Here is a 12,952-nt window from a genome sequence, read left to right as displayed (position 1 = left end):
GTTAACTTGCCGCCGAGGCTTAGATGTGCAAAACATGGCTGTTGCGTAATCCCTCTAGTAATCATTTTTGTCAACAAAATTTACTGAGTGCTGGAATGGAGCCAAGGCCTGCAGTACTGGGGATAACTACACCTAAAATGTGGGGACATCAAAACAATTCACTGGATTGACTATTTGGGATTATGTCATTTCACATTCTTTTAAAGACTGTAACACGCTATTTCTATATGAGTTGAAATAATTTATCATTCTGTCATTTGTTAATCAAATTTTCTAAATAAAAATATAAATTGATTATTGGTTGCATAATGCCTGCCTGCTTGTCTTATTTCAAGGGCGAACAAAGAGACTGAAAAGGAATCCCAAACTTGATTCACTTATCAAAATCTGCAGGTGACTGGCGTGTTTGAATAATAAGCTTCGCAGCGTTCTTCAGCTATCTCAAGGGGAGCGGACTGATGCAGCACAGGGCGCTCCATTAGCTCTCCTGTGGCTTCAGCATCTGCTGTGATACATGTTCCGTCCGTCTGCACACACACGCTCTGACACCGCTCCTGGAAAAACTAGAACTCAACTGAAGTTGGAACAACAAGATGGCCTCTGTCAGATAATGGAGTTGACTTTGTTTTATTTACCTTGGCTTTACCAGAATCAAAATCGCTTTCACAGAAAATACTGACACACTGGGTTCAAAGATGGACAGTGGGTTATATACATTATATCCATATATATACTGTACATTCAACACTCAATATTCTCTAGCTTAGTATGATCAGGCAGTGTAGTACAGTGTGGTATAAAGAGATAGGTGAAGTGAGTGATCCGTAGTGCGTTGGCCCTCTCTACCATGAAGATATTAATACTGAAAAGAATGAGATGCATTAAACAATCATGATGATTGAAGAACCCACGCTCCTGAGAATGAAAATTGCAGGTCCTGAGAAATTCACACACTGCTGAATAATGGATAATAATGTTCCACAAAGGCGTAGAAAAAATAGATTTTCTTTTGTTTTTCATTCCAGATGCTACAGATTAAAAGTGCGTAGTGCTTGGGTGCAGGAGCGCTGTATTAAAACTAATGTGAAATATTTCGATTACATCTTCCTCAGTGACACAGTATCACAGGAAAGCCAATCACAGTATATATAGAATACACTAGGGATGGGGATGGGACGATATGCTTATCTCATGTTATGATTCAGTAGCCTACATGATATGGGGTTCACGATTCCATAGAACCACAATACGATGGAATAAATAAAAGTTCAATGACAACAAAGTCTGACTGTGCAGAATTAGGTTTATTTCTGAGCCACAAAGCAATGGCATTGGCTTGCTAGAATGTAAACAACAATTTAAAAATGTCATTGCGAAGTGCAAATAATAGAATTTGGATGGAGAGCTTGTGAAATTGTGATGGGCAAGCCGTCTCATTTGTGATTACTACAGCAGAATAAAATGCAGCTAATATCACGATTCATTTTTCTGCCCCACGATGCGTATTGTCACATTTTTATATTGAATTTCGACATATCGTCCCAGCTGAATTCATCGAAATTTACATTACCGACCATCACTATTGCTCTCATCATGGTTAACTTTGTAGCGAATGCAATGTTACATAACCATGGCCAGGACAGAGTCACCCTAAGTGTACTCACCCCTGTTGTGATACTTATTATGTAACTTCATCACAACATCACAGTCTCTACCTTTATTGCTACAAACCACATAGCCTCTCTTCCGCTCTACTTCCGAGGTGAACTCGCCCCGCCGATCAGCTGAGCTCTTGCTGCGCCCCATGCCATTACCTTGCATCACTCACCCGGCTTGAGTTGACCCGTAACAACGCTCTCCAACTCAGCAGCTATACGGTGTTCCTCCACAAAGTCATTGAGGCTGCTTGTTCCAAATCACCTACCGCTCTAGACCAGCGGTGTCCGACCATCAGCCATCAGACCAAGAGTCTGTAGGTTTTCATGCCAACCAAACACTATACCAGCTGATTTACTGATTAGCTCACCTTCAACCAGAGAGAAGGGGGAAGTAATCAATTAAATCATTTGGTGTACTAATTGGAATGAAAATTGGACACTTCTGGTGTCGACTCTTACATGCAAACCCTGTAAAATTGTCTGAAAGAACATTTTTTAACACTTATTTTACCTTACTTTGCTGATCATGCATGTTCTTTTCCAGCACTGCTCCCCCTCCGCTGCCAAAATCTCTAACCTGGCAGCATGACAGGTCACCAAAACACTGTCCAATAAACAAGCTACTTGTGAGTCCATGTGACTTTTGTTTACAAGCCCTGACTCACTTGTAATTGGTCAGTGTGAACCTAAACAAAACACATGCCAAAATGCAACAAAGTCAACTTTTCCACTATGATTCAGCGCAAAGAAAACAAACCGTAGGTGTGATCGCACCCTTACACATTTTGACAAGTGGCGGTTCAGTCCCAGTCCTGTCCCGCTGCCACTGGAGGAGCAGGGGATTAAGCTCAAAGATGTCTTAACGGCGGTTGTTGAAGGAGAGGAGAGCATTACTCATTCACTTTCCCCTCCCAGATTTCCCCAGCCATGCTGCAACCTTCCAGTCACACCAGTCTTTATTTTAAAAGTGCATTAACAATAGCATAAAAAACGATATAAAACAGTGCAATACAGTATACTCCACTGCTAACTGTAAGACACTGATCACAAGGTGTACTGATTTCTTGCCTCAGTTACTGGCTAATTTTCCGGCCTACTTTCTAATTTTAGCTTCTTCCTCACTTCAGATAAAGTAGAAATTCCTAGAAGTGAAATATATATGAGAAATAACGTTCTAGGCCATTTGGGTCAAATTCCAGAAGACAGTCAGTGTTTTCCGGTGTAATGAGACAGTGGTTATATGGAGCATTTCTGTGCTACAGTAGGCCTATATTAATGCTGGAAGCTTTTTCTATCACCAAGACACCAGCTGGAAAGGGTCATCTTTACCTCACGTCTTGTTCAATTGTAAAAAAAAAAAATCCATATGGGACTGAGAAATCGCCGCACTGTCAAATCAGGACATTGATTTTGAGAGACTAAGTGGCTGTAAGTTAACCAGAAGGCAAAGCAATCAAAGGGGGAGGTGGGAGAAGTAATATCTCCCTCCTAACCAGAGAAAAACAGAATATACATTTATTTTTTCATTTTCTGTGGTATTTGTGGCTCAAACTGTGAATTCTCACTGTTTTGTTTTCTCTTTTTTGCTTCTTAAGTGCACAACCAACATTTACTAATGCACAACGCCTCATTTTCACCTCTCCCTCCGTCTCCCTCGCCCTTTCCCTCGCACTCTCTTTTGTCCGCCGAGATTGGCAACTTTGAGAATACGCTGTTATTATTCCACAGAATAATCTCTGGATGAGTCCTTTTGAGCGGTAGCAAAGCATATTCATTGGAATAAATGAAAGTGGAGAGGGTGACGGTGGTTCAGCTTAGCGGGTGCCGGGCTATTATTCCTTGCCTTGCTCCGTTCTAATCTTTCCAGAGCCTCCACCTCTGACGGTCCAGTGTTCAGTTCCTCTTACATCTCAGTTCCATGCATTAAGCCAACTCATTTTCCACAGGAGACAGAAAATATGTCCGTCTGCCAGGACCTTTATCTGACGAGCAGGGAATGCCATTAATGGCCCGCTCCGCTCCGCTCTCCACGCTGCTGTTAATCACAGGGAGAGGAAACGTCCTTTCGTGTGCTGCAAACCATCTCTCCTGAACAATGGGACGGGATGCTGTCTATTAACCTGCCATGTCAACATTACAAGTTGCCTGCTTTCACTCCGGTCCCATGTTTTCTTGTCAGTCACTGTGTGGTATTTGATCTCTCAAGCACTAGCCACTTGATTTGCTTTCTTGACAGGAACAGGGAAGGAACACTTCAAAATGTCGCACTAATTCTTGCAGCTTACAAAAAAAATCTACAAGATGTCAGCTTTTCAGACAGACCTGCACATGTCTTTGAAATTACGATTTCTCTCTCTCTCTCTCTCTCTCTCTCTCTCTCTCTCGATCTCGACAGGGTCATTGTTCACTGTTGAGTTTGGCCCTCCAGAAACTAGCTTCACTAGTAGTCTCTCTTTATGCTGTTTAGCGTTACTGACTTATTTATTCTTACCATTTTACAGTCTGCTGACAGCAAAGACAGACAGTTATGTGGAAGGTGACACAGCCAACATTGTTACAGGCTATCAAAGCTACAAAGTAAATGATTCCCAGCAAACATTTTGACATTGAATGGATGTGGATAATGACAGCCTGCACCAATGTTCAAAACCTGTGTAAATAAAATATGGCGGCAAAATGAAAGTTAGTTAGATGCTAATGCATTGTTTTGTGAAATCAGAACCTAAATAACAGTTCAAATGTTTCCAAAGCTGCTTTAATGTGATTTTTTTTTAACCTCTCTTGCTCTCCTTCACCACAGCAAAGTGGCTGCAGGCATTATAATGGTACTGAATGTTTGGTTTCTCAAGACAAAGAGATGAAGCCCAAAAGCCCCTTAACCATGTCTCTGTCTCTGCCTCTGCCTCTGTCTCTGTTTCTCTCTCTCTCTCTCTCTCTCTCTCTCATCCCCGATTTCCTGCTGGTGCCTTTGTGTGTTGAGGACCATTTGGCCCAAGTGTGGAAAGCAATCACACGAGGAACCCACTTGGTAATGCAGATGCTTCGCTCGTACTGTAGGGCCGAGTGTATGCGTCAGAGATACAGGGTGAAGGTTATCTTAGACAGTGATAGATAGGATTTAATGGCACACTTTCCAATAACATTTCCAGTGAAGTCAGAACACATTGACCCGATTCCAACTTGTGCAGCACTACTGTTCACTCTAATTTCACACCTGAATCCACTGGACACGCTGGTTTCAGAGCGGTTGAGCTTCGACGTTTCAGATCAGCTGCAATGCGATTATTTTAACTGATGCAGAGAGAAAATGGTATCCAGCAACACGGATCCTGGGGAGGGTCTCATCTTATGCGATGGTCTGACATTAGTGGCGTTACATAACCGCGACCTCCGGCTCTGCTGCCGCCTGACTCTGGCACAGCTACATCCCCACCCCCACCCCCCGACCCCCCCGCCCCGCCTCACAATCATTCTGCTTGCGTGGCTTCAGACACGAGCCAAGCTTTGTGACCAAACAAGCTTTTGGCACTTGCTGAGATGTTCTTCTGATCAGTTGATGCAGTCAGCTGAGATGGACTAGCAAGCCAGTGCAGAATGAGAGGGCAATGTTAGTGTTTTCACCACAACTAGTGACACAGCGGTAAATAAAAAGGTGGGTAAACTATCACCTCCAGTCAGTGATCAACATAAGGCAAAGAACCACCATTAGAAAGAAAAATCAATTGTAGTTTCAGAAAAGCATTATTTTTTTCCCCTTATAACTCACATCAGTTTGATACTACTTACTATGATGTGTCATATGAATTTAGCATAAAGATTTATGTCAGCCCTGTAAAGGCAGAAATTCTGGTAAACTGAGTTTCTGTGGATTTATCTTCCGCTACATCTCTGACCACAACCCAATGGAAATTTCAGTAATGCTTGCAGCTAGTGGTGCTGTGGTAAATAAAAAGGTGGCTCATAAGGTGAACAGCCAGCAATATAAATTTAAAGAAAAGAGAATCAGTCTGAAGCAACTAACTGTGAGGTATGCTATAAATTCATATGCTAAAGATTTATTTCAGCTCATAAATGCAATAAACTCTATTTCAAAACTATTTCAAAAGCATAAAGGTGGATAAGTGAGTTTAGGTTTGTTTACCTCCACATGTATCCAAGGGCACCCAACAGGTGGGTGCCTGACTCACCTGTCAAGCATCAAGTCGTCCATACTGAAATACAAGGCTGCCCCTCAGCAGTCTGACCTGGACAGCCTTGAAGAACGCAAAATCAGTGCAGTTGCGAATGAAGAATATTTGAATGTCTTCAAAGATTGAAATTGTGTACTCACCAGGGAACAAGCAATTAAACTGTCAAGGGAGTGTGTGTGTGCGCTGCTGTTTCGCCTCTCTCTCTCTCTCTCTCTGTCTGTCTCTCTCTCTCTTTCCTCCTTGTTGGATAATCTTTTATTTATTGTAAAATCTGTTTGTTGTTGCTGTGTCTGTAACAAAATGTGCTGCTGCTGTCTTCGGCAAGTCAGCTTTGAATAAGAGATCTTTGATCTCAACAGAGCTAACCTGGTGAAAGTAGAAACTAAAAAGTAAGAAAGTAATAGGGGGAAAAAACTTGTACTTATGTCAGACTTTACTGGTTAAAGCATCTGGTGTTGGATCATCAGTGGGTCTGTGCGTAGTCAGACCAAATCCATGGGTAATGGGGAGGCTTGCCAGGTTGATTTGATAGAGCAGCACTGCAGAGTGATAATCAAAAGAGATCTTGACAGCCATCACACATCTGAAACCACTTAGCTCCTGCATTAGAAAGGACACCACTCTCAATTCAGAATAAGTGGGGTTCTACTGCAAAAGGCTGTATATTCATTTTAGGAAAGCAATCCTTACCTGAAGCTTATTCATTCTCATTCTGCATCTCCATTCAATATACAAGATCCAGGCTGTACAATTGATTCACTATCTTTTAGAGCATATCAAATTTCATTTTCTTCTTTTGCTGTCAATCATTTTGAGGGGGTGGATGTTTTGTAAATGCTGGATATAGTGCTGTTATTAGTAAACCAGCTTTTGTGAATGTAATCAAGCGAAAAGCTTACCTATTCCTCCTGAGACTTCGCTCTTCTCAGTGTATATCATGGTGCATTGAGTTCAAAAGTGAAAAAAGCAGCACCCTGTCTTTCACCAGAGTAGACAGAGCTTCGGGGAGCTTCTGTCAATGTCAACCTTGGAACCTCAACTCTGCTCTGACAGCTAAATAAAGGTTCATTGTTTTTTATGTCCTTGGCATATGTCTAGCCGATCTGATGCGAGTCTCAGAAGTGAAAAAATAGGTTTAAATCAGAATGGGAATCAACATGTGTTTGTCGTGGAGACGTATTGACAGCGTACACTGTAACGCAGCACATGCTGACACATCTTACAAGGACAACAGGACCTCACATTTAGTGTCAGACAGCGCAGCACACGCCAAAACCGATTTGCTGCTGTATGCTTCGGGTGCAGACCGGCACAGCAGGGAACAGCCTTACCGCAGATGCTGCTGCATTTCAAAGCATGACAAGAAATCACTCGGATGCATACAATACAGTCCCATTTGCTTCTTGCTCTGGTGTGTGTAAATGAGTGAAATAGCTCTCGCAACCTTGATGGCACCGTTGCAATTGTGCCCGCTTGTTTTTTTTTTTCTAGAAAGAACCGCTGAGAGCCTCGGAAATGTTTCTGACTTCAGCATGGATTAGTGTCAAATCTGCAGTGCTGCTCCTGTGTCACTTGTGATTAGGTGTCCTCCTCGAAGATCTGGAGGAAAATTCGCCAAGCCCTCCGCACCCCACACAACCCCACACACCCCCACACACCCCGGTCATGTCACGGAGCTCCTCGCCGGTTAGATAACCGGCCTAGATAGGAGCTGGAGTGATTGTTGTGAGATCCATACGCAGCGCTTGTGTAAGGTCAGCATGCAACAACTAGGAGTGTGTTCTGGACAGTGAGATGACACGTCAGAGAGGCAAAGATAACGCTAATGCTAATACAAGGGATGGGACGATATATCGAAATTCAATATATTACAATGTAAAAACTTGACAATACGTATCGTGGGGCAGAAAAATGAATGAGCTCCATTTTATTCTGCTGTAGTAATCACAAAAGAGACGCTTCACCATCACAATTTCTCAAGCTCCCCATCCAAATTATATTATTTGCACTTTGTAATGACACTTTTAAATTGTTGTATGTTATTTACATTCTAGCATTCTAGCTAATTCCATTGCTAGAAAGATTCGTGGCTCAGAAATAAACATAATTCTGCACAGTCAGACTTTGTTGTCATTGAACTTTTATTTATTACATCGTATCGTGGTTGTATTGAATCGTGAACCCCATATTGCGTATCAAATCGTATTGTGAGATAAGCATATCGTCCCATCCTTAATACTAATGCTAATGCTAATCATCATCATCATGTAATTGTAGTCGGCATCATAATAATCATATATGTAAACCACTTTTCATAAAAGAAAAAGAACAAAACACAAACAAAACCACTATAACCATAATAGAGGGAAGACTTGTAGGGTAGCCATAGAACAATAAAGGTTTCATTTAACTTTAAAAAAAAGGGCCTTGTCTTCCTTTTTTCAAGCATTCTTTTACCTTTAACTCCAATGAGCACCTTTTGTTGCAAACAGAAGCATAAAGGAAGAACGCACTCTGGTATCACGACAGGACCTGTTGTGCCACAAAACAGCTGTTGTGCAATTGAATTTCTTCTAATCGAACACACACTTACAAACTTTACTATAAATGCTACACACCCGAAGTGTTTCACAAGAGAGAGCTCCATGTGCTTAAGAGGGGCAAAAATAAAAATAACAAGGCAGTGGAGGCGGTCAGACAGCGGCCCTTGTTTTCTGTCCCAGGATTATTTTACATCTCATTGTTCCTTCACTGAAATCTCTCCGGGGGACGAGCCGCTCCGTGGTTTCTCATGAGCCAATTCAGCGGTCTCTTCCGGCCACGCAGGGACTTAAGAGAGGAGCCACTTCCAGCCACTGGCACACCGAGCACCGCCGGAGAGAGATTGCATAACTAATGACAGCCTTCTGCGGCCGAGGCTTTATCGCAGCAACTGTCTTGGTCTGATGCTGATACAGTAGGCCGAGTAGAGAGAGAGAGAGAGAGAGAGAGAGGCGGTTAGAGAGAATCAGAGTGGATGGGGAAGACAGCGGGTCACAGGTCAGGGGTTCTTGCCTCAAAGAGATTTTGTCACTTTTTTTTTAACGACACAGAATATCAAAGCGTTTTAGTAAAATTCTGCAAAGCCAACAGTAGCGTTGCTTTGCAGGATAAAGGGTCATGTCCCGCGGTAGTTAATTGTGTCACGGATGGAAGAACATCCGATTATACAATATTTTGTGGCTTGTATTACTTTTCTGTTACTGTCAAAGAAACTGAATGTAATGCCATGCCTGTAATGATTTCTAAGGGAAATTATATGGTCAGATATCATGGAAATAAAAGTCTTCCTGGCAATTATATCCATCTTTGTATTTCGAATAATGCAGTGTACATTTATGTATGTAAATACATCACAAACAGGGTTTGCTTAGGGTTTGGTATATTTATGGTTGTAAGAAGCTGTTCCTTGTCCGTTAAAATCTAACCAGTCCTGAGCTTTAAGGCCACCAAGTATCTGCTGTGGCAGATTTACAGTCCAGACAAATGAGGTGATCTCACCCTCAGACAAGGAGGAATCTGTCCCTGTATTATCGTGGCCTAATATGGGCTTGGGCTCCTGACCTCACTTGTGTGCCTGCAAGTCCAAAACACTATCTTGTGAAGATGATTGCTCTATCATGGAAGAGCAACAAAGAATATCTCATTTCGATTTCAAACTCACTCAAAAAAGTGAGGTTTTTATATATATTTTGGCTGGACATGTGCGGTCCTTATTTAACCTTCGTCCCTTGTTTATAATCGTTCCATCTGCTAAATTTGAGCTTCCGCTAACAAATAAGCTTTCCACATTTTTTTTCCCAATGGTATGGCTCTTCCTGGAAGTGTTTGTCTAAAGAGCTCATGCTTAGCTGCTGCATACTCTCAGGTCTTGTATGAAAAGTTCGGACAATAAATTTCAGTCCAATAAATCACTATGTAAACAATGCCAGCAGGGAGACAGTGTTTCAATAGAGAGCACCATACTGCAGCTACAGATTGGGCCTGTACATCTGAAACTGATGAGACTAATATGACAACTATTACTACTACTACTGCTAATAATGATGATAACAACAACAACAACACTTTCTAGACTAGTCTAGTCTCTACTGACAGTTGCCTCATTTACATGTTTGGATCAGGGAGAGAGATACAGAGCTTTGCCCTTTAGACAAAAAGTGCCTCATAATAACCTTTACATGAGTTTAAAGCAGAAAGCACCGGTTTCATTACATTGTGCCACTGTCACCACTCGCTGTATGTCAACAAGCACCTGAGCTTGGGAACATTAGCGGTGACAGAGTTCCATCCAGTCTGAGTCCCTCTTCAATTTGAACGCATAAAGTCCAGCGAAAGGGCATCCAGGAATATGTTGGTTGGCTCGCCTGTGAGCTGGAAGAAACTGTTATTACAATGATTCGGAGTGATTGTTGACATATTCTCCAAAAGGTTAGGAAGGGCCGTCACTGCCATTACATGCTGCACGTTTCCAGCCGGCAGGGAAGGATTGTACCCAGAGAAGCGCGCACATGTGTGTGTGTGTGTGTGTGTGTGTGTGTGCTTGTGCTTATACGTTCACGCATGTGGGCTTCGCTTATAGGCCATGAGAGACGACTATAGGAGCTGCGGCACTCGCTCATCCCACCGGTGATGAGAGGCTTGAAGCAGCAGGTCTGCGCTCTCATGGGACGACGGCAATGGAAAACTCCCATCAGAGACTGTTTTTCTCCACTTTTCCAGTACTACTGTTTGATTGCTTAAAGGGGCAATAGGTAGCGATCATAAGATTTCTGGCTTTCAAGCGAGGGAGCGATCGACATATTTCAACGCAACACATTTCATTCTCAAGCCAAAAAAAAAGCAAATGACAAAGCAGTATGATTATTCCAGTATTTTGCATGGGGATATACTGTATTTTGTCTTCACTGGACATTTCTGTTGGATCTCTGCTCTAATTAGCTAGCTTACTCGTCTCTAATGTGACTTTATTGCTTATGGCAATTACAAGCTACAGTAGCTGAAGGGGATGGGGGGGGGTGGGGGGATGAAGGGGACTGTGCCAGAGACCAATCAGTGTTGTTGCAATTCCTACTGGTCACCACTAGAGGTCGATAGAAGTCATAGATTACTTAATGCCCCTTTAACCCAGTTCTGAAGCTATGATGTCATCATGAACCAAAGTTTAGTCTGCATGGTGCTATTACCATAATTGCAATCCTTTGTAATTAGGTTTTGTGGTGTTACCCAGGTAGACAACAGAATAGAATAGAATAGAATAGAATAGAATAGAAGTAAAAAAAGAAATAATAGACATCAAGAGTGTAATTATTGAATTTTACATTTTATCCTATACATATACCATTAGTGATAGTAGTGAACATTTTCAATATGTTGTTTTCATGGAAGTCTCTGCATTTCAGTGAGCAATGGAGGGAAAAGAATACAAGTTTAAAAAAGAAGAAGAAGAAGAAAGCAATTACATTGATTAGAGAGGCTGGGAAAGTCATCAAACAGGTCTTGGAAGATGGAGCTTAGCAGCAGACTTGATTAGGTTAAGGCCACTATTTCCTAACTGCCATCTGCTTTTAACCCTTATTTAACCAGCCATGCTCACTATAAGACCAGTGTGTTTTAGTAAAGGCCTGAGGAAACTGTGGGCTTATGATTTGATGTCTGGATGTGTTTTTGCATTATGGCACTGAAACCATGTTCAGTTTCACCATCATAGTATATTCTTTAAAAGCCAATTAGGCCACTGCTGCTCACATATGCCACCACAGGCTCGTTTAGAGACTCAGTGCAATTAAGATAAGGTTTTGGCATTTAGTTGAAATCAAAAGCCTGCATGGAGCCATTTAACAGCTATGACGGGCAAAAACAAGTCATTCATCTCTGGATCATATAAACCAACCATAAGTCTTTCAAACCAAGTCTTCAAACACAAGTCTTGTATAATTCATTGATGATCAGTTTCATAAATAACCTTGCTGATGAGTAACTGGTATAATCATAATCTGATTACAGAAATTACAGATACTGTTAAAAATACTAAAAAGGCGAGTCTGATTACTCATATCTGAAAGATATTTAAAGGGGGAAAAAATCGAATTACACAATTTGGTGGAATAAATTGTTCATTTACCTTCATATTCTAGGTATTGGAGGCTAAGTCATCCACAAGTAACTAAAGGTAATCAGATTACCATAGTGAATTTGAGTATTCCAGTAGATTACATTCCTCATTACAGTTTTCAGCAGGTGACCTTTGACCTCAGCAGCTCTGCATTTGTTCTGCAACATGTTATATAACATCATGCAGCCATACGGTCACTGTTGATATCTATGTAAAATATGCATAGGTGAGCGTTGCTGAGCAGTGATCATGAATAATTCTCTGGTCAGTTCAGCGTGCAGAAAAGTGAACAATTTACCCATCAACCTTTTAATAAACGCTGACCCGGGTCGATCTGCTCGGCTGACCTTTCAGTGGCCTCGCATGAGCTTTCTGCACCGATCCTCCGCCACCTCTCCCTCCCTCAGGCCCGACCTCACACCACTGGAGGTTAGTTGTCAATCAAATGTTTCCGGGCCATCCGCCGTGAAATGATAATGCTTCTGGCCGCTCATATTTCTTTCATGGCTGTCGCAGACGTTGTGGCTCTTGAAGGGCGCGTTTGAAGAAGAACAGGTTCACTGCGGTGGATGTTTGTCAGAAAGCCTACAGTATATACATTTGGTGCAGTGAAATGTAATCAAAGAGATAAAATGTTGCACATCTCTGCCTTCTTTAAACAAGTTTGCATTTTTAGAGATGTTCTACTTTGCAAATGTAATCGCTGGCACTTGTTCTTCTGCTCTAACATTATCCAACAAGACTCTTCCCAGGTATCTTAGTTAAAGGCATTTCCTACAATTAATTCTACAAGATAGGGACACAGAAATATCTATTCACGGGAGGGTGAGGTTAGTCCTAATTTTGAATCATGTTATAGAGCAGAATAATAAGTGTAAAGTGTTTAGTGGTGAGAGCAATGAGTTGTACTGCTGTCTGCAAAGAATAGAGAGATGAGCTATGAACTATCT

The sequence above is a fragment of the Centroberyx gerrardi genome, chromosome 18 (assembly GCF_048128805.1).
Source record: "Centroberyx gerrardi isolate f3 chromosome 18, fCenGer3.hap1.cur.20231027, whole genome shotgun sequence".
NCBI lineage: Eukaryota > Metazoa > Chordata > Actinopteri > Beryciformes > Berycidae > Centroberyx > Centroberyx gerrardi.
The sequence above is the reverse complement of the archived record's forward strand: the minus strand, read 5'-3'. Positions refer to the sequence as shown.